This window comes from Mustela nivalis, assembly GCF_964662115.1.
Source record: "Mustela nivalis genome assembly, chromosome: 3".
NCBI lineage: Eukaryota > Metazoa > Chordata > Mammalia > Carnivora > Mustelidae > Mustela > Mustela nivalis.
In genome coordinates, this window is record NC_139022.1 from 85,585,905 (window position 1) to 85,611,845 (window position 25,941).

Genomic DNA, 25,941 nt, shown 5'->3' on the forward strand with positions numbered 1-25,941 from the left:
AGTCTACTTCCCAATCATGGGAACTATGAGTATCTACCCTCCTTGTCTAGCCTGTGGTCCCTTTCCTTTCCTGAGGTCAGCGTGGGAGGTTTCCATCAATCTGCCCTGGTCCTAAGAGTCTAATCATATCAAGACCACTCTATCCTATGCACTTTCTGGGCAGAGGCTGAGAAAACCTCAGGCCATAGTATGGTATTTTCCCATTACTGCTGTGACAAAGTAAAACAAACTTAGTGGCTTAAAATAACACAAATGTATTATTTTATAGTTCTGGAGATTAGAAGTGTCATAGAGGTCTCACTGGACTAAAATCAGTATTGGAAAGAGGGGCCTTCCTTTTGGGAGTGTCAAGAAGAACCTTGCTTTTTCAAGCTTCTAGAGGCTATCCACATTCATTGTTTGGCTCATGGTCTTTGTCCTTCACCTTCAAAGCCCGCAAGATCTTACTGAAGGCTGAAGGCTGATGCCATCTCTTTGGTTCTCTCTTTGGCTTCTTTCTTCCCCTTCAAGGACTCCTGTGATTACATTGGGCCTACCTGCATAGTCCAGGTTAATCTCCTCATCTCAAAATCAGATGATCAGCAAACCCAATTCCATCAGTAACCTTCATTCCTCTTCATCATGAAAACTAACATAGTCACAGTTCTTGGGTATTAGGTTGTAGACACCATTGGGGACCATTATTCTGCCTACCACACACTATCACTTTTTTCCACAAAGTAGATGATGCACAGGACCATTGCTAAAAACAGGCTGGTCTCACCCACTGAACTGTCTGTTCCTGGCCACTGGTAAATGTTTGTGATCAACCTCCCTTGGCAGCCTTCCCAGGCATGCGGTCTGAGTCAACTATCAGGAATCCCAGTATCCTCTCCCTTTCAACTGACACAAGCTCCGTGTCCTTTGGAGTTCACCACACTTCACCTTGGATGGAAATTTCACTTTGGGAAAACTTGGCTGAAGCTATGCTTTCTGATTGCTAAGATCTGCTCCGCGCAGAGTGTCAACACTTGTCCTTGGCCTGGGGCTGCTGGATCTCTGAAAAAGTTCATGTTGATTTTCTTCCACCAGCCCCTGGTTGACATATGGCCCAGGCACAGCAGTAGAAGCATGTCATCCTCTGGCCCCAGTCCTGACCTAAAGATGGGCATGTGACTGAAGGCAGGCATGGCAGGGATGGTGATATTCATCAAACATTCTAAATTTTCCCTCATATTCCTAGTCACCTTGCAGTTAGGCAGGGTCATTGAGCTAGCTCTGAGCAAAGAGTAATATTGATCATTTCAGGGCCAAAGCAATGAAGAACCCATGAACAATTTTCTAGTTTTCTCCTTCTGCTGCAGCAATAAAGGAAATCTTAAGTTCCAGATGGCATGGCTATAAAATGGGGGAACATTCAATATTGTGCGTGTCTGAGCTTCAATGATGCACATCAGACATGTAATGTGAATGGAAACATGGGTGCTGAGCCTCAGATTTGAGATCGATTATTACCACAGCTTAACCAGCCCATGCTGCTGACTGATGGACCAGCCCAGAGCTCCCAGGAAAGGTCCTGCCTCTCTCTTGCTCTAGCGCTGCAAGCTCATTTTGAAATGTCTTAATCTTAGAACTTCCAACTGCCATCTTGCCATCATGAAGAGAGGGCCTATCAAAAAAGGAAGCCACTCAGAAGGAAGCAGAGCCATGAGATGAAGGAAAAGATTCTTGTCAACCTCATTTGAATTCTTTGATACATTTGGGCACAAAGGCTTCTTGACTCTTTGAATCTCTCAGTTATGAGAGAAAGATGTTGCCATTTTTGCTTAAGCTAATTTGAATTGTGTTTCTGTCCTTTTCAGTAGCAAGAGTCCTTCCAACCCCTTTCTTTTGACTGGCCCACATAGCAACATGGAATTATCCTTCCCAGAGAAAACAAGATTCCTGGATATTGGAGTGCGGCTCTCAGCACATTTTGTTGCCCTTAGAGAGTCTGATTCTCCTGTATTCTATATGGATGTCCCCCACTGAAGTATAATTACATACCTCTTTTCCATTTCCTGAGAAGGATGTGTTTATAGTCAGGAGTAGCGAGGCAACATCATCATCAAATCACTAAAGGGAAGAATTCACCAGTGATCAAAATTGAAACAAAGGGAAAGTGAATATTGATTGATCTCATCTTACAAAAACAATGGACAGAAAATGGTGCTGCCTTTATTCTACTGTAATATTTTCTCTAGGCATTGTTTTGCCTTCACATGTTTCCTGATAGTTGGGGCCTTTGGGAGAGTGACTAGAGGTTTTGAGGGTTTTTCCCTTGTAGAAATGATGACTGTGCACAGACCCACCCCTAGTCTCTCTTTTGTTCTCTGTAGGAGCCAGGAAGGAGGCACGTAGGAGGTGAATGTTAGGAATGAGATTACACTCTGTGGCCATGGGATTGCTCCAAGCTAGCAGGTCCACTGAGGGGTCAAACCAACAGAGCTGACCTCCGCTCCACACTTTGACCAACAGTGTTGAATCCTGACCAGCTGCCTAGGCTGGGCTGAAGCACACTTTGATGTGACCTGAGCTGACCCCCAGTCCCCACAATCCAAACACATGATTCCTCACAAAGCATCCTGAATTGACCAAATGGAAACTCCTGGCTTAGAAATGGCCAGTGGCCTGGAGGCTACAGAGTCAGCATTGCTTCAACCTTGGCCACAGCTGTGAGTCAGGGGGTAAAACTGAGTCTTCACCAAGTGTTCTTCTGGTACTGACTTGGGAATTCAGCCAGATCCAGAGGAGAGATGGCATTTTATGGAGTGCAAGAAGTCAGGTTCAAGTTTTCAAAAAAATACTCATTATTGCCCTATAGCTTTTTTTTTTTTTTTTTTAAAGATCTTATTTATTTGGCACACAGAGGTTACAAGTAGACAGAGAGGCAGGCAGAGAGAGGAAGGGAAGCAGGCTCCCTGCTGAGCAGAGAGCCCAATGTGGGGGCTTGATCCCAGGATCCTGGGATCATGACCTGAGCCCAAGGCAGAGGCTTTAACCCACTGAGCCACCCAGGCACCCCCGCCTTATAGCTTTTATTTAACGAGGAAACATATTTGTAAATTCCTGTGTATATGTGTGTATTACAGACCCAGATGTTATCATTAGAAGATTGGGAAACTTATTTTCTTAGTCACGATGGCCTCTGATGGAGAGTTTTCAGGTGCTTTCCCCCACAGCTGACCAAAGCCAGAATATGTGAACACATATTTCAAAACGATCTACTTATCCATTGTAACTACTACCATCTTGGGATCAAGTCTAGATAGTACCTAATTGGATGAAAAGGAGTTAGATGCTATTGACAGTATTTTGTTAAGTTATACTTCTCATTTCTCTTGATAATTATAATGTTAGCAACATAACACATTTATTTGTTGACAAGTGCGAACTTTTGCTTTGCGAATTTAGAATTTCGTATGTGAAGGGATTATCTAGCCTACATGCTCAGATCTTCTCTGCAACATTCCTCACTTCACCCTAGCATGCCACTGCTTCTAGAAGCAATCTATAGTAGCATTGTTGGAGCCCTGTACATCACTCTGGCCAACCTCTGATCTTAGCAGTGGCCCAGACCAGACTCTTTCAGCTGATGGTATCTCACCTCTGTTGGGTGCCCCACAGATTTCCACATCTGCTCATGAGCTTCTCCCAGGCTACTTACTGGACTAGTGCTACCTGAAGTAGAAGAGTGCTTCAGCCTTGGAGGCAACCCTCAATAAGAAGGGGATGGAGGTGGGCCCTGGGTCATTCTCACTGCCTGCCCTCCTCTAGGTGAATGATTGGGGGGTGTAGTTTCTGCCCAATTCTCAGAGCTCTGGGTAATGCTGTCTTCTATTGACTCCTCTTCCTTTCCTAACTCACTCCTCCAATCCATTCTCTTTTTTATTACCTGGGATCATCTCCCAAAGAAATGGCTTGCCTTCAAGCCCTTATCTCAGGCTCTAAATAGGAGGGAAAGCAAACTAAATCGCAGTCTATTGCATTGTAATGGATAAGAATATGAGCTTTAGAAATACACTGCCTGACACCAGCTATGTGACCCTGGGCAAGTTTCTTAACCTCTATGCCTTGGGTTTTTTTACCTGTAAAATCAGGGTAATAATATCACCTATATCCTATGATGATTTTGAAAATCAAATATTGTAAAAGCACTTAAAGGATTGTCCTGCTCATCATAAATGCTTCATGAGCACTGCCCCCTATGTCGGTTTGTGGGTGCATAAATAGCAGCTGTGGTTTAAGGGCTTTTCCCTAATGTGAGGTGGATCATCACCCTGTGAATTTCATCCTCCAGACAATGATGGCCAAGAGCTTCAGGTCACAGCCGTTTAGTTGGTTAGAAGTGTGGGGGATGGGAAAATGAGTTGAGGTTACTGGAGATTCCCAGGTCACTTGTAAGTCATTTCTCTGGGGCTGGCTTTGTCCTAGGCTCTCAGGCCATTAAAAATGAACAAAAAAAATTCTACAGCAGTGAGACAAATACATTATTTTAATAAATCTGGAAGTGAATGGCAGTTGTTACAAAAATTCTAATGAAATGCTATTTAATCCAATAATTTTCAAAAATTTTGAATTCTTTTCTTTAAATTCAATTAGCCAACATACAGTACATCATTAGTTTTTGATGTAGTGTTCAACAATGAATTATTTTCTTTTTAAAAGGAGGGTCATAAATATCAAAATACAACATCTACCCATCTGACAATCTGAGTTTGTTTCTGTACATGTTCTACTGAGAATACCCAGCCTCCTTTTGATACAGGGCCTACCACTACGTACAGATTTACTGTGCAAATATAGAGAGGAAGTTTCAAGGAAGTGATACAAATCAAAGATTGAGAGACTACAATGGAGATTTGTGGATCACCAACTAGCAGATTGTATGCAACAAGGAATACAGGGAAAAAGACTGTGATTGCAGGCTTCTACTAGCCCATGCCCCTTCCGCTCTTCTGCGAACATATTTGGAAACCCAGTTTCCAAAGCCTCTTTACTCCAAATGTGGTCAGCATGCACTACACCAGAGAGTTCAAGCACGTGTGAGTATCTATGAGATGTACAACACCTCTGCTTCCAGGGAGCTTTTCCCCTTCACAGTTGTTACATTATGAAGATACTGCTGTTAATCAAAATACTTCTAGAATTTCACTAACACCAGAAGCACATTCTTTTGACTATCATCACAGAAGGCAAATCCTTATCTTTGGGGGAAAGTCTTACTTCTGCAGATAATCAAAATCAAATATTGTAAAAAAAAAAAAAACAAAACAAAAAAAAAAAACAATTATCAGCTGAGCAAGAACATTTTTGGTCAAACAATGACTAAAATTGATTTTTCTGATGTGGTTCTAGAGCAAAGCACCCATCCTAGTTGTCCAAGGCTAGGTTTTTGCTGGTTATCCCAACCAAATTATTAATAGCACCCGCTGTCATTCTCAAAGGGCTCCAGTGTGTGTGATAAATTGTGATATCCTGTCCTGAAAACAATTCCAAAAAATAAGTCACAAACATGTAAGTAGTGTCAAGATTTCAGGATGGAGTGCTCAGCTTCCTAATATGGCTACTTTTAAGAACACATTGATATAAATGTACAAGTTCTGATGTGTTTGCTTTGGGGGAAAAAAAAACAAAACCAGAAACAAATAAACCCCCTGTACATTTTTCTTGGCTTCTTTTGGTAAAATCGTGAGCGTGCAGGTAATAGGCAAACAGAGGTGAGGCGTGGTGATGGTGATAGGCAGCAAGCCTCCCCCCTCCTCTTTCACACACCGTCAGGATGAATTTGTAGGACTCTCCCCCCATGGATGGTCCTTGATGTTATTTTCTGTAAGTAGAATTTATTTCAGTAATAACGTTAGGAGAAAATGAAGGAGCTCATTTAGTGTAATGTCCTGAGACCTTCAGTCCCACAGGAATGGCCTTGAAAGTCTGAGTTTCTTTTTGGGTCCAGGATAAAACCAGGAGGAGTAGGCTGATCCCTGACACCATAACACAGGAGCTGTGAGAACATTCCTCTTAATGCAAGCAGCTTATTCCCCTGCATTGCCAACAACTTAATTCCATACCCGCTCTATCTCCTTCCATTTTGGGGAGGGATATACTGGCATCCCTCCATAAATACGACCTTAGTCATTATCATAATACGCTTTCCAGTAAGCTGGAGAAAGGCAAAAATACCTCCTGGGGACTGGGGATTATTGCTGTAACATCATAAAATTCCATTAGAAACATGAAGACATAATACTGACACTTCAGACTATTTTGGGCCAAGGAATGTAAATAGACAATGTTTCAAATAGAAACATCCCCAACCTTCTGATATCAGAAATAACAACTTTGCAACAGGCTATATATCTAAGGGTTCTGGCAACAAAGAATTTCAGAGTGGAATCACAAACCATAGTGATGAAATACAGAATCAAAATAACAGTTTCAACTATTTTTGGAACCCTTTTCTCCCAAGGAGGTCAACACAATGAAGACGTTTGATCATTTTTCCCAAGCCGGCTTTCTTTGAGAAGGTAGCGTAGGCAGGACAGGGCAGAGGAGGGGTGGGAAAATCAACAATTAACTGATGAGCAAATATTTATTGAGTGACTATTGTGTGCAGGGCATAGCCTGGTGGTTAAATACATGACCATTAGCTCTGCCTGCCCCACGGCTTACTAACCCCTGGTGACTTGCCTTCCCTCTCTCTGTCCCTGCTCTCCAATTCAATGTGGGGTTAATAACAGGACCTGCCTCGCATGTTTGTTGTGAAAACAAACAGTTTGAGGCATTTATAAATTATAATTCGTCATTTGTAAAGTAAGTGGCCCAGAGCAAGCTTTCAAATGTTTCATTTAGGGGAAATAAAATATCTGTAGACAAAAATACCCATGCCAGAAGAAGGTTGCATGTAACCAGTAGGCAGTGGTAACCACAGTGACTTAAGAGGGGGCAGATCTTTGTGAATTTGTGAATTCCTCCTGAAGGAAGTGGGTCTTACCCTAGTCCTGATGTTAGCGGCAGGTGGAGGGGGTCATCTCGTGTCCCTCCCAAGGTGCAGCCACCACATGCACCCTGTGCCAGCGGGGGCAGAAACGCAATAAACAGGTCATTCTGGCTGGAGTTGAGGAATCCTTCAGAGGAGACAGGAGAAGAAAAGTGGCAGATGTGGTTTGGGTTAGTTTGGGAGAATCTTGAGTTTTAGCCAAAAAGGCTTTCCGACAAGGTCTTGCCTTGGTGGAACTGATGCGGTTGGAAGTATCATCCATTGAGACTGGCTTGCTGGGCCTGAAGGATAGACGACCCTCCGGGTGCGGATCAGCTGCCCTGAAGCTTTTGCAGGGAAAAAGAGTCAGGTGTGCGGGCCTGGAGTGGGGGCAGGTGGCTGAAAAAAGAAGTCTCCTGTGGATTCAGCTAAACAGGAGCGGCCTCTGCTTCACTCGGTGAGGACTGACCCCAAGGTTCTGGTGGTGCTGGGGCCAGGCCTACGGTCACAATCCAGCCCAGGTTGCCAGAAAGGAGAGGTCTTAAGAAAATGACTGGTCCTTGTATTTTGTTTTTGGTGTTGGACAAGAATATCCTCAGAGTAACCATTCTCATTTATCGTAAAACAATGTCAGATAACATTCAGAAGCCATATGAAAACCAGTTCTCTAAGATCCCAAAAGATCTGACAACCAGGGTAGAGGAAGGGAGAGGAGGGATTTAGAGAGAGGCATTTCTTCAGAAGAAGACCAGATACATGGCATCTGTTTGTTCCAGAATCAAGGGAGTAATGTGAGTAAAGTGGGCCACTGAAAGTCCCCGGAGATTACGACAGCCACGGTAGTTATAGAAGGCTGATTTGATGATTTGTTATAAATTGAGATACTTCTAATTTCAGAGACAAAAAAAAACCATTTTGCATTTAGGTAGAGTGGAGAGTAAATTAGAAAAACAAAGTAAAACTCGACAATGTCTCTCATCTTTTTACTCTTACAAAGAATTCCGTCTAGCTCATAGACTTGAACTAGCAAAGAAATTTAACGGTAATAGCTAACATTTACTGAGCACTGATTTGTGTCGGGTACCATGTGACACCAATTACACCAGTTCATTAATCCTCCCAAACTTTCCTGAAGAGGTCCACTATTTTTTTTTTTTTTTTTTTTTTGGAGATTTATATATTTGGTGGTGGGCAGGGGGAGTGGGAGAGGGAGAGAGAGAATCCCAAGCAGTCTTCACACTGCGTGCGGAGTCTGACACAGGGCTCAATGTCACGACCTTGATATCATGACCTGAGCTGAAACCAAGAGTCAGACACTCAACCGACTTAACCACCTAGGTGCCCCTAGGTCCACTATTATTGTATTCATTTTGCAAATGGGGAATGGGGTGCTTGGAAAGAGTCTATTTCACTCTCTAAAAGATTTACTTTTCAGATTTGCTGATTAGACTCTGACCCATCACGGCCTCGTTTTTGTCACCATCTCTACCGGTCTTTTGAGACTGATAACCTTATGTTTGGGCAGCTTCGACTGTGGGGACCCTGGAGCTCTAGCTGAGGCAAATCCGTGCATTCACTCTTGGCGGAGTCACCCCATCACACCTGTCCTGGATTCAGGGCTACCGGTGTTGTGTGAGCACTTCTAACTGCCACTGCCACCAGCTATCCCCTGCAGGACTCCCAGGCCGGGTCACCTGCTCTGCCTGGAATACCTGTGTGCTTGTTGGGACGCTGATGGGGAAGTGGCTGAGGCATCTGGGGTCTGGTTGGGTTGTGTGTTTCGTTGAGTAGCTGTAAAGCACAGACTGATGCCTGGCACAGAGTCAGTGTTCGGTCAGTCTTTGTTCATTATTATTTCCTGAGCTTCTCCAGTGGTCACTGGGGATATTGCGTGGATGCAGGCACTAGAACCAAATCACGACTTAGGAATTGTAAATAATTATATGTAAGAAGAAGTTGTAACATGGTTACAGGACAAGGTGGACAAGTAACTATTTTACATGTACATTGGGCTGTGACTGAAATTTCTTTACCAATTAGAAGGTAGAACCAAAGGGAGGACAGACAGCATTGCAAGGAGAGCCTAGCACCTTTGATTTGCATGTGCTGAAGGTTGTTGTAAGTGCTGATCAAAGTGAAGTCTCTTGCCTGGTTACGTTTAAATAGGCAAACGCCTACTGATTCAGAAGCCATGGGAATTTCTTCCTTCTCTCTCTGTTTGTCTCTTTCTCTCTCTTTTACACGAGTATCTTAGCTGATCATTAGGCACTTTGAAAGTTTGGTTACCATTCATCCAAGGATTAAGAAACAGCATCTCACCGGGATCAGAGTAGGCATACAGCTGGGCAAAAGCAAGCCTGAGCCTTGAAGTTGACAAATGATCCCAATTCCCAGGCCTTTAGGACATCAATTGACCAGAGTGATAATAACAAACTGGCCCCGCGGGACATTTACTGAGTAAAGAGCATTGATCATTTTAAGATCCAGCCTTGCCTGATACCAGCTCTATAGGACACCCAGTGATCAAGGGACTCCGGGCTTAACAATAGCAGAGTAACAATGGCCTAATCTCCTCTCAAAACTCATCCCTTAATAACAGGAAATACAAGCAACAGCAACACCAACACAGCCATCCACATTACTAGAGGCCAAATAAAGCCCAGAAACATGAACTACGGGGACAAAAAGAAGACGGAAGCTTGGTAAACGACTTAGTAAAACCGTACAAGGTCAGAACTCAGGTTCTGCAGAGGAAGAGCTAAGTCAAGTCAATTCACCTATGCTACTCTGAAAAGGGATCAAAATTGCAGGCACCAAGTTATTATAAAAAATGGGAAAAGAGGGGCGCCTGGGTGGCTCAGTTGGTTGGACGACTGCCTTCGGCTCAGGTCATGATCCCGGAGTCCCGGGATCGAGTCCCGCATCGAGCTCCCAGCTCCATGGGGAGTCTGCTTCTCCCTCTGACCTTCTCCTCGCTCATGCTCTCTCTCACTGTCTCTCTCTCAAATAAATAAATAAAATCTTTTTAAAAAATGGGAAAAGATTGGGTGCATGATGCTGAAAAACGATGAGGGGGCTAATAACAAAAATATTGGCAAAACAAACCTGCTTTTAAATAGCTACATTAACCAGGAAGCTCGACTCTCTCTCACACACGCACACGCACATGCCCACACGTAGTTCCTTCCTCCGGCCCTCTCAGCTCACAGGAACTACAAGCCATTTTGCCTCCTTTTCAGGACAACCCCCGCCCCCCCAGATTCCAAATAACTACCCAACCCAGTTTTCCAGGAAACTGCTGAAGGATGTACTGACCAAATAGGGTATAAACTAAGAAAGAGGAAGACAAGGATTTTAGGAAACAAGAGACCCACACCGGAAGGAGGTGAAAGGAATTCCCTGGATATTGGCACAGGGAAGCCCCTGAACAACAGCTGTGTGGCTGTGTAGCAAGAATAGAGACAAGCAATCCAAAGGGGAGCAGGAGAACGGAAGACTCCGGGAGCAATGTCTCCAAAGAGAGAGAGAAAAACTTACAGTTATCTGATGGGTTTGAAGATATGAAAAACTGTATTGAAAGCCATGGTACATAGCAATAGGAACACATGGAAAGATGTTGCCCTTGATTTAAAAAAAAAAGGAGCAAGTAAAAAATTAGGTAATAATTAACTTCAGGAAAAACAAAAAGTTATACAGTATAGGAAATGTAAATAGTATACATTTATTGGCTTAAAAGTAGATAGCCATCAAAAAAATGAAAACCCTGAATATGAATTTAACTAAAAATTATGATTACACTTATATTGAAGGAATAGGAGAGTGAAAGTGCTCATCTACCATCGTAAGAATTAAATAGATTTGCCAAAATTAAAAACCAAGAGATAGAAGTATATGAATATTATTTAGAACTCTAAGGGTAAATATCCAAAGTCATAGCCTCGGAGAGTTAAAAGTCGGTGCTTCTGAGAAATGGGACACTTAGGAGAGAGAGAGAGAGAGAGAGAGAGAGAGCCTGTGTGTTAGGAATCTGCTGCTTTTTTCCTAAGACTCTAAACTCTAAACTTTTATTATAAACTTTCTTGAAGCAGAATGCTGTAATATTATACATACTGATTCTGGAGAAAAACTGTCGAAGGTCAGATTTTAATGCCACTACTAAATAGCATTGTGGCCTAAAAGAAGTTACTTACGACCCATGTGCCTCAGTTTTAACATCAGTATAATGGGCATAATTTGGCTCGGGGGGTGGGGTACTGAGAATGAAATGAGATAATACTTGTAGAATACCTGGTATGATTTTGGCAATCAACACATCCTATCCATTATCATTTCACTTTTTAACTTACATTCATGCACTATTTTGATAAGAAAGAAAAAATTTTTAGAAGCAGGTAAGACAAACAGATTTCTAACAAGGGACTTTGGGCTTCTATCCAACGCATCCTGGAGACTGCATCCTGGTTCATGATGCCAGAAAAGGAGGGTAGCTAGGCTGGGGTTCCTGTGGGCTGACAGGGAGGGAAGAAGAAACTCTGCGTGTGTGTACTCACGTGCGTGTGCATGTATGTGCACTTTTGCACGCCCACGTGCTTGAGAGCATGTGTGTGAGAGAGAGAATGAAACTTCCTGGTTAATGTTAGTGAAACAAACCTGCTCAAAAACAGGTTTGTTTCACTAATATTTTATCATTAGCCTTCCTCTCCTAAGACTTCCCAAGCGTGGAAACAACTCCCCTCCTAAAAGGATCTCCCCTCTTAAAAGGTAGGAAGGAGAACAGTCTGGCAATTTCCGATGACTTAGCTCGGGTGCAGGCATAGTCCTGCTGTTTGCTTGGGGTGGGCGTGCGCGATTCACAGGCCTGGGGCAGCGGGGTTTCAGACCGCGCTGTCTCTCCACTTGTCTAGCTGGGGAAAATGACAAGTGAAGATTGGAGATAGGCTGAGCTCAGGGCTGTTTTCCTGACTGCTGCTAAATCAAAACAGCTAATTGGTACCTTTTGCAGCTCACTCTAGGTGCAATTGGCTGAAAATCAACCATAATAGCTGATACAGCTGCAACTTGATTTTGTTTCTCTTAGAGAGGTCTGTCTGCAGGGCTCTTATTAGGAGCAAATCGCATCTGCTGATTCACTCTGCTCTGAAACTTTTCAGGCCAGCATCCACCCCCAAAGGCTGATCTCCTGGGGACCCATTACACTGCAGGTGTCTGGGGTACCGCTTCCCTTACACACTACCCCATGCAAGGAGGTTCATTGACGTTCATGACATGGCGCCCTTTCCTCAGGACTGACCACTGGAACAGAGATACTAACTTGTCACTTCTTCCTGCCCGGGCTTGGAAGTGTGGTTGTAGCTCTTCATGCACTTACCCTTGACCTGCATGGGTACATTCTTTTCTTAATGAGTCAGCATTTACTGTTTAGGTTAAACACTTCCTATCTTGTCCATGTCTTAGCTGGTGAATGCCCCGGGGTGGAGGGCTCAGTCTGTTTGTAGTTATTTCATATCAGATGGTAAGTTCTTCTTGCCTCTATAGCTGCTTTGGTACATGGGGAGAAGTGAAAAAATTCTGAAGCTCCAAGAGCGTTTAGGAGAGGAAGAGAAAAATCCCTGGCTTTGGGGTAAGAGAACAGGAAAACTAAGTTCAGGAACAGGTGTCATTTTAGTTTGCCTCTTTGCAGCGTGCCGTGCGTGTTGTGAGGATTGTTAAATAAGGGGTCCAGCCAGAGCTGCCGAGCTGCTTGGGAGGATGAGCCCTGTTTGGCTGCTTGCTGGCCGTCAGCAAGTCCCCTGTGCTGTGGTCCTTCGGTGTCCTCGCCGAAACATCCCCAAAACTAGTGAGTTGTCGAGGTTGAGATCAGGTTGAAGAATGCTTCTGAGAGCCCCCAGGACCTGACGGCTTAAACCTCAGCAGTGTCATTTTTGGCAAGTGAGAGAGAGCGGACAGAGGAAGAAGGGATTAACTCCGAGGTTGTTAGAGGCAGGGCGGCGTTTATGGCTTCAGCCAGAGGAAGGCTGCGGGGAGAATGAGAAGTGAGGACTCCTCCTTCCTGCCACAGAAATCCAGAGGCAGGAGTTCTTAACACAGCGTCCCATGTCAAAACCAACAGCAAACACTCCCCTATAATGCATCACTTCGGGGCACCTTCTGATCACAACGGTATTGGTTTTTTACTGCTATGGCAGCAAACGACAAGGATCCAAGTTAGTTACCTCAGAGTTCTGGAGGTCAGAAGTCCCAAACAAGGGCTACCTCAAGGTAGAGCTGCATTGCTTCAGGAAGCCCTGGGGGAGATTCCATTCCCTTGCCTTTTCCTATAATTGAAACATTCTGTCTTTTTGGTTTGTGACCCTTCCTGCCTACTTCTGCAACCCCTGTCTCGTCTCACAGAGCCTGGCTCTCCTGAACTCCCTCCCTCTTCTGAGGGCCCTCGTGAAGACATTGCTCCTCAGCCCTAAATCACCCATGATAACCTTCCCATTTTGGGATCCTTAAAGTAATCCCATCATAAAGTCCCTTTTACCAAGGAAGGTAAATTAATTCAGAGGTCCTGGGAATGAGGGGATGGACCTCTCTGGTATCTCACCGCCCTCCATGGTGAAGGTCATTCCCTTTATTAATGACTTCACATATATATACAAATATATCAAAATATATATGGAAAGCCATGACCCTCTGCAAATACAAAACAAACGTGTCAAAGATGGTATTTAACTCTCAAATTAATTAAGGAACTGATCCCATGGCACAACTGTTGCAAAAATGAATCAAAAACCCGCACACATACTTAGGTCCTCAGGAATCCCAAACTCAATTTATGTATGGCTAGAAAATTGTCAATATGGACAACAATTGAGTTCATCTCTACATAATTTACATTTCTCTGGAAGCAGTGGTTTGCGTCATTCTGTGTTCTACTGTGGCTCAGCTGTGGCTGAGACTTGGAACACGTGTGGTGTGGTGTGTCAGCACCTTCGGCCGTCAGCCAGTGCCGGAGAACTTCCAGAGTTTCCCCTTGCCTCTCCGAAGCACTTGGGTTCTTCCCCCGCCTCACGTCACCAAGCTAGCCACCTCTGGGCAGGCATTTATGATGCCTACACTGTATGATGCATACACTCCTGGGTGAGTGTAAAACAAACAGGAATCCAAGCACTGTAAACTGAATGCAGGAAAGCTGGATGTGTGGGCAGCAGTTTTCACCCTGGTCAGAACGACCTGAGGAGATTTTTTTAAAAAGATATTATCTATTTATTTGACAGAGAGAGAGGGAGACAGTGAGAGAGAGAGAGAGAGAGAGAGAGAGGGAGAGCACATAAGCAGGGACAATAGGAAAGGGAGAAACAGGCTCCCTCTGGGCAGGGAGCCCCATGTGGGGCTTGATCCCAGGACCTAGGGATCATGACCTGAGCAGAAGGCAGATGCTTAACCAAACTCTTAACCAGAAGCTTAACAACTGAGCCACCCAAGCGCCCTGAGGAGATTTTTTTTTTTTAAGTACTAGTACAATTTTACACCAACCAAATCAGCATTTCTGGGGGCAGGCTTAAGCACCGACAGTCTAAAAGTCTCCCCAGATGATTCTCCTGTGAATTCTTATGTGAATCACCAATGTGGAGCTTTGCTAATTAAAGGGTGGTCTAGACACCAGGGCATAAGCAGCATCTAGAATCTCCACAGATGACTCAGGCTTCACCTAGACTTACTGAATCAAATCCTAAAGATTAACACAGTCCTAGGTATTTTGTATGTAGGTTAAAGCTTCAAGAGCACAGGCGTGGACCCGTGGCTCTCAAACTTTGGTCAAGCATAGGAGTCACCGAGATGGCTTGTTATCCTCTTGATTGCTAGGTCCCATCCCCAGAACTGCTAATTTGATGAGTCTCAGTGGGGCTCAAGAGTGTGATTCTCTTACAAGTTCCTGGGCAAACACATTTTGAGAACCACTCCTGTAGGGAAGTAGAGCACGAAAGCATCACGAAGAAGCAGCTCTTCTTCCAGGCAAACCGCACCACCTTCCTGGCTTATCCTCTGAGCTGGTTGGTCCTCTGAGCAAAAAAATGGATTCACATACCCCAAACTCTTCAGGGTGACCCTAAAAGTAGTTGCAAAGCCAGGCAGGGAGATTGTCCTGGGAACAGGAATGTGCAGAATGAATCCTGGGCAGAATTTACTCACCTTCCCCTCGGACGTCTCTCAGCATCCCTCATTCTCTAGAAGGCTTTCTTGGAAGTAGAAATGTCTTCTTTCCCCTGAAAGTCCACTTAGATGTGCACTTACTTCAGCATTTTGAGAAGGCCCCTCCTTCCTCCCTTTCTCACGTCCCCCCTTCTTCCTTACCTGCTCCCCCACCTTCCTCGGTCTGCCCCACCTCTCCCTCTCTCCTCTCTTCTACTTTCCGTGCCTGTCAAACAGTCCTACTTAAATCAGGATGCCTTGCAGTTAACTGCCCCCTGTTGTCCTGAGGCAATTTCTTTGAACAGTTCCCTGCTCCAAACCTCCTCCTTTGGATAACAGCAGAGGGAGTCTTTTTTTTTTTTTTTTTTTCTTTCAGAGGAAGTCTTATTAACTTCATTCTGTGCTTGTGGCATCTAAGGCTGTTAGAGGCCCAAAGTTACTTAGTACATTTGGTGCTAAGACCTGGTCACTACCCGCAGATGCCCCCAGGGTTTTCCAACCAATAAGCCAACCATTCAGGCTGGCTTGCTCCAGCTGTCCTCCTGGGAGGAAATGCTGGTGAGGTAAGGGGAAGTGGACGCGCCTGGGGCGTGACTGGCAGGGGTGGGCAGGGAGGAATGGGTCTGTGCTCACCGCTGCACCTGGGGGCTGTTTGGCAGCCCTGTGGACAGCGGGCGGTGAAGGCTAAGGCGGAGGGAAAGAGAGTAGGGAAATCCAGCGGTCAGAGGGCCTGAGGGTAGACCCAGCCCTGTGCCTGCTTTACAGAAAGCCTGCTAATAGGTGGGTAGCCCCAGGATTTCACAATCAGTCTTATGCGTTTCCTTCATGCTTTCCTCGTTCCTCACAGAGCTTACCAAAGCCACCTTCTCAGGCTGATTAGGAGGATAAAGTCTTCTTTCCTCTGCACAGTTGAGTTAAATATAACACAATGGCCTCTTTTTCCTTTTCTTTTACCCTTCTGGTTCATTTTGTCTACATTTCTTCTTGCATCTGCCACCTGCGTCCTCAGATCCTCCCCTTATCAATGCCTCTATCCTCCCCTCGGCCTGATCTAGCCCTCTTGTAATGTTGCATGACCACAACAACTTTTGGTAAGTGCCCTACTTCTGAGCGATGGAACTTTGTGAGACTGTTCCTCCTTGGAAGTCTTTGCCACTCCACAGAGACGTGTTCTCTCTGTGGTTGTTTCTTATCGATGTCTGACATTCCCTGGGCATTCTCTTGTGTGCCAGCCACGGAGCTAAGTTTTAGACACAGTTTTTTGCTTCCATTTACTTCTCCTAACACTGTATGGGATAGGTATTGTTATTGTACCCATTTTGCAGACGAAGGGATCAGATAGGTCACAGAGAGGTTAAGTACGAGTTTTTAGTAAATGTGTTATGTTCCAGAATGCTTTAGCTGATTCCAACTGGGGAGGTCCTGAGGGTAGGTTACTCCCAAACCCTCCTGTGGTCAACCTCCAAACAATGAGCTTCAAGTAGAGGGATGACAGAAGAGGAACTATTCTGAGTTATCTGTTGGCAAGGTGAATAGGTGATAGGAGGTAAGGCCATACATTGTGTGGGAAAGGAGCACAAGACACAGTGCTCAAGGCCTATCGTCAACCCTAGATGCTTCTCTTTGTCTTTTAGTATTGGTCCCCTCACCTGTAAAATGCAATGGTTGAGCTACATTATTTCCAAGAATGTCTCCAACTATGAGAGGCTATAATTATAAAAGTTTTAGAAAAGCAGAAGTCCTATTTGACCTTAGACATCTGCACCCCTTTTGTGTTTGTGAACATGGAGCCAAGCCTTCCTGTGGACTAGTGGACCAGTGGGGGATATGACCTCGAGTAGCTCAGAGGCTGTGGCTGATCGGTCCCTGTCATGAGGGGAGGACTCAACAGCTGAAAGCAAAATGTGGCTCAAGTGGTTTGCTAACACCCTGCTCAACAAAATCCCAATTATTTTTGTCCTACATATGGGGATGCTTAAAGCTCTTACCTGTATGCTCCTTCTCTCCTTGCTGTGATCCAAGCTGGGAAAACATGATCTATATCCAAATTCTTGAGAGCTGCCCTCTAACCAAGGATTTATAAAGTGTGAGCCTGATCCAGTGGCCAAGTACTATTTCCTATCTCCTGGAGCCAGGGATCTTCTCGAAATGGAGATAGTGGGAGAAAGAAGCTATGATGGGAATAGATGGAAAGAGAAGTCATAGAAAACACAGGCATTTCTTCCCTCCCCAGAACTTTATTCCAAGTAACTGAGAAGCTCTGAACCATGGGAGAATGACATATGCTAACAGGAACTCTGAACTAAGTCTAAGCCCCTGCTGCATCATTTTTCCATCATACATTCAAAACCCTCTTTGGACAGAAACAAAGATGGCCAGAGGCTGAATGAGGCTAAAGAAGGAGAAGGAAAAGAAAGTTAGTTTGCAGATAGCACGTGCAATTCCATCACTCATCTCTCTGAGCCCGTGTGTGCTCATTTGTGAAGCACAGCTTATGAGACCCGTTCTTCCTACCTCATGTAAGGTCGTTCTAAGGATGAACTTAAGGGATGAGTATTAAACACTAAGAGAATGAGAATGGTAGTGTCTTGGGATTAGTGGCTTCCCAAAACAATAAACATCTATTGTAGCAGGTCGGAAATAAGCTGAGTGGCTCAGGTTTGAGAATTCTCATGAACGTACAGTCAGCATGGCTGCCAGGGTGGCATCATCTGAAGGTTTTACCCGGGATTCGTGATCTCCTGCTTAGATAACGTGCTCACATGGCTGTCAAGTTGATACTGCCCCCCTTTTTTTTTTTTTACAGGAGTCCTTAGTTCTTCACCATTTGGCCCTCTCAGTAGGGTTGCTTGAATGTCTCATGACATGTAGCAGACTTCCCTCATGTACACCTCCCCTTGGTTACATGGGTCAGCCCTATTCAGTGTGGAAGGGACCACAGAGGACCATGCATATCAGGGGTCAAGAATCAGTGAAACTATCTTGGGGTCCATTTCGTAAGCTGGCTATTGCTGTTCGTTATTGCCTTAACTGAGAATGTTGCTGTAACTTGGATCCGCTTCCAGCCGACGTGATGACTTTGGCTAACAGTCCGGCTTTCTCTCAGCCCAGCATCTCTTTCTGTTCTCTGAACTTATGACTCCACAATGTTTTAAAGGACATTTGGGAGAGCAGGGGTGAGTAGGGAGGTAATGCAGATGGTAGGAAAGAAAAGGCAAGGAAGTGTCAAGGCTCAGAAAAGCTTCAGGAATGCTAAGCCAGTATTGTCTCAGTCAGCCTTCATTGGCCTATCTTCAGACAGAAGCAGTAACAGACTCATCTTTAACCCATAGTTTCAGATTTCCACCCCGGTAGACCTGTAATCAGTTTTGCCATCAAAAGGCAAGCGCAAGTTTGACTTCCTGTGCCGTGTCCTGTTCAGACTGTGTGAAAGATCAGCCATCATGGAAATGGTCAGCCAAAGTGGCCAAATTGGAAAGTGTTAGGCCCAGCAACCTCCCTTCTGCTCTGAGCATTGCATTTTTTTTTTCCGTGATAGTGAAATACAATCAAATCTTGACAGAATTTCTTAAAGGTTTTCTTTCACTTTTTGTGTCTCAGTCAAAATTTAAAAATATAAAATGTCAAAAAAGGACATTTCTGATATGCATAGGTATGTTTTTTTATACTTAAACTCAATTTTAAAGGTGTTTATACAATACGAATGATGTGCCCTAGGACTTTGTGAGAGTGGGGAGGGGACACACTGAAGAGAGAATTAGAATCATTCCATCTTAAAAAAAAAAAACAAACTTAATGTCTATGTGGGGATGACAGAAGATTAAAGAAAAGGGCTGAGAGGGACTACAATGCCACAGGGGCAGGCTCCATTGACCGATTGATGGAGGAGCCATTCTAGTGCCTTCTCCTTGCCTACCTTCCACTATAGATGCATAAGTGAGGTACTTGCTTTCCTGGCCTCACCGGAAGTTAGGGGTGGCCCCATAACCCAGTCCTGGCCAAGGAGGTATAAAGTCTGCTGGAAGCATTTGGGAAACTTTCCTTTTCCTTATAAAAGGAACAGGTGTAAGAAGAAGGCTCATTCCTTCCTCTCCTTTCAGTTATCTCCTTTCAGAGCAGTTATCTTGTGACCCTAAACCAAGAAAGATGAGGCCCAAAACCATCTATGCAAGCAAAGCATGAAAGGACCTCCGTCCTGGATGGCATTGTTGTGCTGCCCACTGCCAGCTTCTAGATTTCTCGTAATAGTTATTGAAGCCACTTCTAGATGGCTTTTCTCTTATTTGAAGATTATCCTTGAAGTGGAAGATCGAACTTAAGACCAAATGAGAGTGTTAGGATGTATAGACTGACAGGTCAGTGAGAAATGATTTCACTGGGAGTTGAAAGGCAAGGGAGGACTGGTTAGAGGAGTCGGAATCAGCAAGGAGTGCTTGGATAGAGGGAAATGGAGCACACAGGTGATGAACAGCAGTCTAGAGTGGAGGCACGGAGAATCTGTTTACTGTTGTCACCAAATCTGTGCCTTTAAAGGCAAGGTTGTTATGGGTCACTGTTCCCTAAGATGTGACACATGGCTGAAGACATTTTCTGTAATTGGAGATTGTATAGGTTTCTGTGTCTGAACAGAGGCTCGGGCATCAGAGAGACCCGGGTTTGGGTACCAGGTCCATCACAAATTAGCTGTCTGATTTTTGAATACTCTGCATAGCCTTATTAAATCTTCAACATCTTCATTTGTAAACTCAGGGCAAATAAGGCATACAGAGCTCAGTACGAGGCATTCAAAAAAGTGAGTAGTAATTATTATCACCATGACTGTGACCAGATATTAATTATGTTGTCCATCTTTACATGTCATCATAGGCATGCTTTCTTAATCCTCTGGAACCCAAATATTCCATCTTTCAAATAGGAATGTCATCTCTCAAAGGTGAATTAAATATTAATGAAAGTCCCTGTGATTGTTTTTCTTTTAAGCAAATTTGCCTATAAAGAATGTATGCACTTTTGCTTTATTTTATTTTATTTTGTTATATATTATTTTGAAGCCCTTCAAGTAGACTTGTGAGCAAAAAAAATCAGAGTGATTTTTCTTCCTTAGCAGAAGATATGAGTTAGGCAAAAAGACAAAGATTAAAACTTTAAACAATGAACTTTAGGTTTGGTGTAGGTTTTAGGGTTGATATAGTCGGGAGTAAATGGTCTTAGATTTTAACAGTTTCCTAAGAAGTTTGACCTCGGGGCATGCTCTGGAAAATTCAGGGTCATGAAGTGGTCTCTTGTAGTAAAATTTTCTTGTACCATATATGGTCTCCATCACTAACAAAATATGAAGGATAGATAAGCAGCTTGAGAGTAGGACAGTGTCAAGAAGAAACCTGGAAGCTGCCATCTGAATATGCTTTTGAATTCTTGAAAACAGTATGGTCATCCAGATGTATTGGTTCCTCATGTTACTGAACCTCGTGACTGAACCCTCTGAGGATTAACATGAGCAAACACAGACACACATACTTTTCCTTACCTTCACACATTTTTTCATGCTTCAAACTTCATGTCTTCCAGAACTTTCCTCTCCTTGATTCACAGGATCTCTTACACACCTTTATGACACTCCCAATCAAAATGTGCTACTTTTGTTCTCCCTTAGATATTTGCTTTTACCATTTCAAAATTCCATAACTGTTCCAAACTCACTGAGGAAAAACAAATAGATTAAAAAAGACAAGAGACACAACACCAAAGGCAGGACCCTCTCAAAGAATTGATAAATTAGACTTCATTAAAATTAAAATTAAAAGATAAGCCATAGACTGGGAGAAAATATTTGCAAAAGACATATTCGATAAAAGGTTATTATCCAAAAATACAAAGAACTCTTAAAACCCAACAGTAAGAAAACAACCCAACTAAGAATTAAGCCAGAAACCTTATGCACATCTCACCAAAGGAGATCTACAGATGGCAAATAAGCAGGCGAAAAGATGTTCCACATCATAGGTCATCTGGGAAATGCAAATTACAACAACAATGAGATGCTACAACATATCTATTAAAAGACTCTTTCCTACTGACAGGGGTGTGCTGGAGCTGACTCAAAAATCAGCTGGCTGTATTTTCAGTTATTTTGCAAGTTAGTTGTTATACACAGTTATTATTTAGAATTAAGTGATACCAACTTAAAATCAAGTAAGTTATAATTCTAGGTACTATTAAAAATTAAATTATTTGAACTTATAATCAAATAAGTATCCAAAACTTATCACTCTCAATCGTTTTACTGTATGTTATATATGTACTGTTGAGGGTATCTTTCGTGTAGTGTATCTGGATCGGTGATACTGTGCTGTCTTCCCTACTCCACGTTCATTGACATACGGGACAGCTGAGGATTGAACACTTTCCATCATACCCCTGCTGGCCCTCCCTTACCTCTAGTGTCAGTTTCTCTGAACTGGGGAGGAAATGGGAAATCTGTTATGGAGTTCTGCTAAGGTTTAACAGCTGCTTAATTCCCAGAGACACCTTTTCTTCTAATGCCTTTAATCATAGGCTTCTCAGAACCTCCTTTTATCCTATCCCGTCCTCACAAATTTTTGCAAGGATTTCTAAAAGTTCTATGTACTAATGGCGATTCTTCCTCTCTTACCCCCTTCATAGGAAAAGGCCAGAATACTTGGCCTTCCAAAGATTCATGAGGGTTATTTAGCTTAAATTCATCATTGACATCTATCTTTGAGAGATAAAGTTCAAAAAAAAAAAAAAAAAAAAGGTGACATTAGAAATGAACTGGAACGAGGAAATCCCATGGAACAATGGTGAATAGAATGTAATGGCACATGAAGCTGCGCTCCAAACCAGACCGAGCTGATGTCTAGATAAGAGAATGCAGTGTCTGGTTCCCCATAGTTTTGAGATTTGGCCTTGCCAGAGAGGTCACAAGGACCTCTTGGAAAGTTGCATTAACTTTGATTACCCATATGCCAAAAGTAATGTTAAGTGGCAAAACAAATTTACCACTAAGATTCTGGCCCCAAATAGTGGAGCCTATGAGCTGTGGTCTGCAATTTTGTTGCCTTTTCCTCCAGAAGAACTTGCAGATCAGCTTTGTCAGGCAGGTTGAAGTGAGTCCTACTCAAAAAGTGCCAGGAAATGGACAAGTACCATGAACAGGGTTTTAGAGCCAAGCCACAGAAACTTCTTCCTAAATCAGTACTCAGCTTCTGCCACAGTTTGAATGAGAAAGTGCTATATGGAATGTTCTGAGACATTTGAAAATTAAGAGCATTGTGTGAGAGCTACTATCATTTACAAAGACCCCTTAGGCAGATTGCTCTCAAGTATCTGGACAAAGGAAATGCTAAAGTCACAAGGAACTACAAGTTCCTCCTCTAGCAGTGGTTAAGACTATGAAACAAAATGTAGTGCTTTTTATTTATTTATTTATTTTTGCCTGACTGATAGGGAGCTCTATTTTTCTTTAATTATTGGAACTTTCCTTAGAAAGGATTTGTTTATAACTAGACTCTAAGCCAATGCTGGTCCCCAATCACGGGGCACTTTCGTATTGGGGTATTACTTTCCAGTGGGTTGCTTCTGGTGGCTCCCTCCCCCTTCTGTTTATCCTCCGATATCAGTCTGATCATTCCCAGTACGCTTTACCTGTCCTCGTTCCCAGTATGCTTTACCTGTCCACTGGCGTCTTCTGCCCTCGTAGAGATCCAGAGATCCAGATAGAACCCTACATCTCAGGCTGGTTTCATGGGTGTTCAGAGTGTTCTGGTAGATATTTAGCTCACTTTAGGGCACCGGTTGAAACAGGGTCTCCTACTTCTCCACCATCTTGCCCCTCCTCCGGATTTGTTTATATTTTTAATAACTTCTCCCTGCCCCTCCTCCTTCACTACTTGTTTTGTGTCTATTTTCTGTTGGTCTTTTAAAAAATTTTTGTTATACTTGTGTTTAATAAAATATTACACAATTTTTTTTTCAGAATAATTACATAATAGAACAGTCAATGAATCCATGATTTTGGTGTATTGGATTGTGAGTAATCCAACACTGTGTACCTAAGATCCGATAAAAGTTAAACAGTAACATAATTTTTTGGAAGACAGTAGAGGTGTAAATAAATACTTCAGAAGTAAAATACCTTTTGAATGGTCTACCATATGTCTGGTGCTAGGAATGACAGTAAATTAAAAGTTGTAGATACAGTTTATTGACAATCTTACTGGGTGGAAAGACTCACCAAGAGCCATAATCATTAGCTTCCGTTTATTAGACACCAGCCATGTTCCAGGTGCATTTTAAACATTATCTCATGATCTCATTTAATTCCACCTCCCCTACTCTACTCCCCCACCCCCGGGACCACCAGACCCTAATTCCTATTAAATCTTTACCCAGGTGATTCAACCTGAAGGCGGAGTTGAGGGTTTCTAATCCAGAATAAATATATGCAGTTCACATCAGATGCCAAGCAGAGGCAAGTGAGGCCTTCACAGTCTGTCCTCGGGTGGAGGACAGCAGCCTGCCTGGGGCCAGGGTATGAGGTCAGCCGATGGAACCACAGATGGGAATTCAATCTGGAGAACCTGTAATAAAGATAATGCCTATGACAGTACTTAGAAAAACAAAACCCCTTCACTTGAAAAGTGATTATATTAAGAGACACAGTGGCTTTGCTACAAAGACAGGAGCCTAGCTCTCCCCAAGACAGGGGAGGAGTGTTACAGGCCAAATGTTTCTTTCCTCTCCAATTCATATGCTAAAAGCCCAGCCCCCAACGTGATGTTTGGCGATGGGAGCTTTGCTATAGGTAACTTGGGTCAGATGAAGTAAGGAGACACTTAGGTGTTCCTTATACAAAGACACCCCGGAGGGGTCTGCCTACAAGCCAGGAGAAGAGGGAACCTGGCTTGCCATCATGGTATCTTGGATTTCCCGGCCTCTGGAACAGTAAGAAATACGTCTCTTTTTTCTCTTATTTTCAAGCTACCCTGTTTAGGGTGTTTTGTGATGGCAGCCAGAATTAAGACAAGGAGGGAACAAGAGCAGAGCCCATTTTTCTAAACGAGGTAACATTTTAAGGTATCTCCTCTCTGAACCTTTGCCCATCCTCTCTCTCTGGCTTTTGGAAACTGACTCTTCATTTCCCCCCTCGACTCACTCTCTCTCTCTCTCTCTCTCTTTTTTTAAAATATTTTATTTATTTGACAGAGAGATCACAAGTAGGCAGAGGGGCAGGCAAAGATAGTATGCAGGCTCCCTCCTGAGCAGAGAGCCCTATGTGGGGCTCCATCCCAGGACCCTAAGATCATGACCTCAGCCAAAGGCAGAGGCTTTAACCCACTGAGTCACTCAGGTGCCCTCAACTCTCTTGTCGTGATGAAGTTTGCCTTCACCACGAACAGAGAACTTTGAAGGCAGCCGCCTGTCTTCTTTATGCCTGGGCTTCCAGAGGGAAGCACAAGGTCTTGTACCCATAAAGTTTGTCAAATGAATCAGTAAGCTATCTTTAGACCTCTGGACCTCACCGCCCAAGGAAACCGATCACCCCCCACTGTCAGCAAACCTATTTAAAGCCACAAACCATGTGTTAATGGGTCTCTCCTAAGATGACAGTAAATAGGAAGTAAAGCAACCAGCACGTTTTCTCCATTGTGATGAAGTTATCCATATTTTTTGGTTTGGAAAGGCATGGACTATAAATCACTGAACGCTGAAATAAGTCCATAAATAAATTGATTCCAGTAGGTAGTCATGGAATGTATGGTTTATTTTCCAGTCAAACCCTTGATTCTAATAAGCAGTCTTGGTGATGAATGGAACGGTCTTGTAACTTGGCTCATAAGGTGATGAGTAGAGGTAGTTGGAGGTTGATGTCCTGTTCTCGTACTATGGGCCAAACCTTTACATATGTCAAGCCAGGTGCAGCTTTAGAATTTTTTATTTAACAATGAGCTAAGCCTGAGGTCATGCTTCAGACAGTTGTGACTGAGCTACAGAAAGCAGAGAACTGCTATATTTTTTTCTGGAAAGCAAATTCAGATAAGCATGTTGGTGGTGACTCATTCCACATCCCACAACCCCCCACCAGCCCCCAAACCATCTTAACACTTTTCTGTTGAGTTGATTTATGACATCAATATCCAGCTGGAGATAACAAAGAGCTGTCAGTTTTTATCTTAAGTGTAAATGGTTAACAATCGATTATATCTGTTTACACATAAGAATTCTCATTTTGTTTTGTTTTGTTTATTGAGATATAATTGACGTATGGCACTGCATAAATCTAATGCATACAGCATAATGTTTTGACTTATGTATATTATGAAATGATTGCCACAGTTTAGTTGACAAGCATCATCTCACAAAAATAGAAAAAAATATATTTCTTGTGATTTACTCTTAGGATTTATTCTTAGGATTTACTCTTTTGGCAACTTTGAAATATACCATTCGGTGTTAACTCTAGCAGTCATGCTATAAGTTACATTCCTAGTACTCCTTTGTCTTATAGAAGTTTGTAACTTTTGACCACCTCCTCCAATTATCCCTCCCCTTCTGTAATAACCATCCCAGTAGGTGTGAGGTGATCTTGTGGTTTTGATTTACATTTCCCTAATGACTAGAAATGTTGAACATAGTTGCATGTACCTGTTAGCCACTCATGTATCTCTTTTGGAAAAAGGTCTATTTAGGTCTTTTGCACATTTTCAATTGGATTATTGTCACTGTTATTTTGCTATTGAGTTGTGTGA

At 43.2% G+C, this 25,941-nt stretch overlaps 1 long non-coding RNA gene across 1 annotated transcript; it reads right to left on the reverse strand.

Annotated features, from left to right (window-relative positions):
* Nucleotides 1-4,761: 4,761 nt before the first annotated feature.
* On the reverse strand, nt 4,762-10,606 carry LOC309860805. Its single transcript, XR_014309645.1, has 3 exons — nt 10,535-10,606; nt 7,013-7,145; nt 4,762-5,848 (listed from the first exon to the last, which is right to left on the reverse strand). It is a non-coding gene; the product is annotated as an uncharacterized lncRNA (long non-coding RNA).
* Nucleotides 10,607-25,941: the final 15,335 nt, after the last annotated feature.